Consider the following 6000-nt stretch of genomic DNA (forward strand, 5'->3'; position numbering starts at 1 on the left):
TATTGAAAACTCTATAATTTCATGGTCACTGGACCCCAGGCAGCCTCCAACCACCACATCCCCTACCAGCCCCTCTCTATTTGCGAGCAGCAGGTCAAGCAGGGCTGCCCCCCTGATAGGCTCACGTAACAGCTGGGATAGGAAGTTGTCTTCCACACATTGCAGAAACCTTCTAGACTGCCTCTTCTCTGCAGTGTTTAAGTCCCAGCAGATGTCTGGTAGGTTAAAGTTGCCCACCAGAACAAGGGCAGGTGATCTTGAGGCAGCCTCCAGTTGCTTAAAGAGCAATAAATCAACCTCTTCTTCCTGGTTGGGTGGTCTGTAACAGACTCCAACCAGGATATCAGCCTTGTTGGCCTTCGTCTTAAGTCTCACCCATAATGACTCAACTTGATCATCTTTGATTTCTACCTCCATGACATCCAGAGCATCCCTAATATACAGAGCCACTCCCCCGCCCTTTTTCCCTTGCCTGTCTCTCCTGAAGAGTCTGTAGCCATTGATTACAGCACACCAATCATGTGAGCCATCCCACCACGTTTCAGTGATGGCGACAATATCATAGTTTTCCTCCAGCACCAGAGCTTCCAGCTCCTCTTGTTTGTTACCCATACTGCGTGCATTAGTGTACATGCACTTCAGCTGGGCTGCTGCTTTTACCCCTAGCTCTAGCCTACCATCCTCAATTCCCTTTGATTTATCTCTGGTGCTGTCATGTTTAACCCCCTCCCCCTTCCATTCTAGTTTAAAGCCCTCTCAACAAGCCCAGCCAGCTTATGTGCCAGGGTCCTTCTCCCCTTCTGTGACAGTTGTATCCCATCTGCTGATCACAGACCTGTGGCAAGATGAAGTTCCCCAAGATCAAAGAATCCAAAGTTATGTTGGATGCACCAACCTCTGAGCCACTTGTTCATCAAATACGCTTTCCTAGTCTTCTCTGTATTCCAGCCTGTAACTAAGGGTATAGATTAAAAGATTACCTGTGCCCCTGCTCCCTCAACTGCTTTCCCCAGTGTCTTAAAGTCCCTTTTGATAGCTTTTAGCCCTCTGTAATTAATCTCATCATTCCCTGCCTGTATAACTAATAAGGGATAGTAATCAGAGGGCTGCACTACAGTAGGCAGCCTCCTGCTAACATCCCTGACCCGGGCTCCAGGGAGGCAGCAGACCTCCCTGTGGAAGGGGTCTGGCCGGCATATGGGTCCCTCTGTTCCCTTCAGAAGGGAGTCACCGATAACAATTACCCTCCTCTTTTTCTTCTGGGTACTTGTTCTGATGCGAGGGGGCAACTGATTTGTCTCAGTTGCCCTCCCAGCTGGTGATGCTTCTGCCTGCTCCAGGATCACCTCATCCTCAACCTCTAGTGCCCTATATCTGTTATGTAAGGGCAGCTGGGGATGTGAAGGTGGCTGGAAGGGTTTTCCCTTGCCCCTTCTGGCAGGCACCTGCATCCATTCTCCTTGGTTGCTCCATTCGTCTCCCTCTGGCAATGGGGACTGCAGAGCATGTTGCTCTCTTTTACATTCCCTTTCAGCCTTCAGGCGTTCCACCTCTCCCTTGAGTTCAGCCACCAGGTTAAGCAGATTATTAATCTGCTCACACCTAATGCAGCCAATGTCTGTCTCCCCCTCGACTTCGAGTGCCAGGCTCCAGCACTTCTCACATCCAGACGTCTGGACGCCTGCATTCCTACAGGTGGGCTCTGTTTGGGTGCCCACAGTTTTACAAGTATTATACAGCTTGGACCTAGTTTGAACCATGTCTGCTTTCCTGAAGGCCCGGTGCGAGTTGTTAGTTATGGTGGCTTTTTTTTTTTTTTTTTCCAGTGGCACTCGCTGCGCTGCACTCAGCAGAGACACCTGCTAGCTCCTCGTTTAAATCTGCTGCTTGCCAGGCACTGCCCTATGACTTACCTCCCTGCGAGCACTTAGCACCTGCCTGCCACTCCCTACCTCCCTCTGGGCTTCTTGGGTGGAGTGAGCCCCAAAATGGAGGAGAAAAAAGGCTTCAAGAAAGCGCGTTTCATCTGAGCTAGCCTCGGTCCTGCTCTCTTGCTGAACCAGGTACATGAACTAACTTTTGAATCCCAGAAGATATTTGTGTCACTACTTTTCCATTGTCATCAATCTGTAGACAACAGTTGGAATAATTTAATTTTCCACAAACCCCTCCTTCTTCTGCTAACAGATAATCAAGAACCATTCACAGGATTTCCAGGTATAAGGACCAGAGTATTCAATAATCTGTTGGGGGGGTCCAGTCACCTTTTCCCCACTTTTGACCACTACCTTGTGCCAAATGAGTGGAGATGGACCTTCTCTTTCTTCCCAAATTATCATATACTTTGATTCCCAGACCCTTTCCTTCTCCACCTGGGAGTAAGAAGAACAGTGTGTGAGTCAGTCCAATATAGCATTCCCCAGTCCAATTTTTTATAGGCCCAGTGCCCACATATCCAGTAATGTCCCTTTAAGGCAGTGGTTCCATTCTCAAACAGGCCTGTGGGGGTCATGGGCACCAGGAAATAGGTAGAATTTGTCATTCCCATTGGGTTAGGAAAAAGGACATTGTTCCATCTCCCTTCAGGATGTGCATGACCCGTCATATTGCAGTACGAAGCACCCAAATAATTTCTCACTAAGACAATACACCCAAGACATATTTTAGACAAAAGAACAGTGTTGAATCATATAACAAAACAGAACAGAATACATTAATTCCATATCCCCCCACCCTGTCAGTCCTCAGTTGGAAGTCCATTGAACCTTATGTAAAGCTTCCCCATAGATTTGATGAAGCTGCCAGGGTGTGAGGAAAGTGCAGTCCTCTGGCGCAGTGATGCTGCTGGGAGACTTGTAGCCTGCAAAACTTGAGAGGTCTTTAATATGGTAACAACACAAGTCCTTCTGACAATATCTCAAGGAATCTGTAGTCAACTCCCTCAGATACTGATAAGGTATCAGTGCAAGACACCCCCCACCCAACGAGAGGCTTCTTGAGCCTCCACAGGTGAAGCTCCTAACAGAGTTGGCTTAATTACTTTGAATGGGCCTGTAAGTGCCTTTGATCATCTCAGCTTAAAGTCAAGCTAAACCAAATCCACCTCCCAAACCCTGTACAATTTTACAACTGATTGGTGAGCTCACAGATCTCTAGGCTTCACCTCCCCCACTCACCACTGAGGGGTGAAGAACTCAGCTCCTACAAGGCACAACTGTCCTCTTATCAATGGTGGGCTCAGGCCAGTGTTTCACAACCATTTCTAACTGCCTCGTGAATAATCTGTCAATCACTTCTTTCAGGATACCTTTGTTTTGGCCCACCCCCCACCGATATTGCCTAGTGTTCAGATGCTCCCTTCCCCCAGTCAAGTGTCGTTTGGGGATTCGAAGCATCTGGCTTCGGGGATCTGGACTTGGAGGTGGGTGATTAATTTTCAGATGCCTCAAGCCTCTAGGCTCAGGCTTATGAACTTCCTCAGGCACCCCATACTGCTTGGCATAATCTAATAGCTCCCTGGCCACCTCTTCCCACATCCATTGTCTCGAATCAGGCTGGCTTCTCCCAGGTGTTAAGTTCTCCGTCAGAGCAGCTTGTATTCGGGAGGTAAGTGGGGTGTCAGCTATTTCCTTTTGAAGCCGAATGCCTTTCATCTTAAGGGAGTCAGGAAGTCCCCTGACCAAAGGAGTAATTCACTTTGGGTCCACCAAGAGAGAAAGGGGCGATTCGAAATGATGTTTCAGTTCTCGATCATAGATCATTTGCAAACAAGCTGCTTTCTGCACATTTTCCATGATCTGATTCATGCAGGTGCAGGACTGCTGTGGGAATGGAGCGAAGAGAAGAGGCAACCGGCAGATCCTTTTAATAACAGACGTTGGTTCTCACATTCAGCTGGCCACCTGTCAAGATCCGGAGGAGCAGAGATGAACAGCATCTCTGTCCAGAGGAGCAAGACCAGTTCCTATGGATTCCATGTTGTGAAATTAAGGTGCAAATGAGACCATATATCACCACGAAACTATTTATTAAATTATAAGGTTGGGCAAAACAGAGGGAGAGAGGGGAGAAGGGGGAGAGAGAGAGAGATAAAGAGAATGACGGAGAAGAGAAGAAGAAACAGGGAAGGAAAAAAAGCCGTGATCATATTACCCTCAGTCGCAGATGGAGGGGAGAGAGACAGACGGGTGCGTGGCCCAGGGATGATCTTCTGTGGAGTTTGTCAGAGTTTCTTCAGGTGGTGTGCAGCTCTGGTGGTCTAGTGGTGATCCGCCCTCGATGGTCCAGTAGAGGTGCCACTGGTGGTCCGCTGGAAATGCCACCCTTTGGCAGGCATTTCTCCTGCCTTTTTATACATTTCTCTGCTCAGTGTCCAGCTGCAGCTCACCAGGGCATCTTCCTGTGTATTCTCATGCATTTGCAGGGGTCCAGTGCCACCAGGGAGAGGGCCTCCGCCCCCTCCCTGGCTGCACCTGTCCATACCCTGAATGCACATAAACCTTTTCCCTTGGGGGTAGCTGAGATAAGATGTAGGCCTCCTGGGCATTCCAGCCAGGCTGAGGTCCAGGAGTTTCGAAGGTGTTGTCTGTTGATTTGCATCCCTGAGCTTTGGGCCAAGCACTGAGTGTGAGTCCCAGAAGTAACAAGATTAAGGAGAGACAATGCAATCTTTTTCTTTGTTGATGAACAACAGAGAGGATTTAGATTCTCACAAGGACACTTTAACATAGACCGTGCACTTGACACTTGCCTAAACCAAGAACTGAATCTTAAACTCTGGATCAGCACCTACAGATAATACAAGTCGCAATAGGGGAATTTTTTTATTTCATGGGTCCCTTGTTAATTCCATCTTGCAAGTGACAATGAATGAAAAACTTTAATCGAAACCAAAAGTAGCAACAAACTACTTATTGGTAAGAAGAACATGGAAAGTAAGGAATGATGGCCTGTCTTAGCTGACTACTGTATAGTGGCCATTTTGCCATAATAAACAGCAGACACAGCAATTGCAACATTACACTCTACCAATTGTGCACTAATGCAAGAAAAAAGCATTTAAAGTGGCTAAAACAAGTTGATAAGGTTGGCTTAACCATTTAAAAATGGTTAAATATTTTACCCACACCTTATTTTAAACTCCACACAGGATGACCATTAGGATGATATCCTTGTTCTTTCAAGCGCATTCCAAAGTCAACATTTAGGCAGGATAGTTTTTTGCACTGTTATGAAGATGAATTCTGTTTGTCTGTCAAAAATGTCAAAAATATAAGAGAGCAAGTAAAGTATCCAAATTCAAAATCACCACTCAGACTGATATAGTCACAATTTGAAGTATTTAGCTCTTAGCTACAAACCACACCATCGATAAGCTCACATAATTTAGGCCTTCAAAACACATAAAGCCTGCAATGAAAATTTAAAGGAAGTAGGTTGTGTCCTTGAATTCTAAGGACTGAAACTATCAAATCTATGCTTTTCTTCAACCAAAGAATTTCTCTAAATTTATCTTGCCTCCTTGATAGAAACTGATAATAACCTGGTTTCCCAAGAGAAAACTTGAATGGCGAGAGCTTGTGTCATTAACAATTTATTGGAGTCCAGAGAGATACTATTTTAAAAGAGTTACATGTATAGGCTGGCATTTACTTCTTTATTGTACAGCCTAAGGCATCACTCATGCAAAAAAAAAAAGGGATGTAGAAATAATCTTTTGTTCTGCAGGAAAAATGAAACAGTAATTTACTTTTTACCCCTACTTTTCATTTTCATAGTATGAAAGCATTGATTTGCTATGGGGCTTGTCCCAAGTTTCTCTTTCATTGACTTTATTTCCCACACCTTATTTCCTTTGTCTTTTAGATACGGTGTGTTTGAATTAAGTGTTTTTCAAACTTCACCAAAAAGAGGAATTTTCTCCACTCACCTCCTAACTGCAGAACTACAGAAAGGCAAATAGCCATGTAAACATTTGATGTTAAAATAGACACCCAAAGC

Source organism: Pogoniulus pusillus, chromosome Z (assembly GCF_015220805.1).
Source record: "Pogoniulus pusillus isolate bPogPus1 chromosome Z, bPogPus1.pri, whole genome shotgun sequence".
Lineage (NCBI taxonomy): Eukaryota > Metazoa > Chordata > Aves > Piciformes > Lybiidae > Pogoniulus > Pogoniulus pusillus.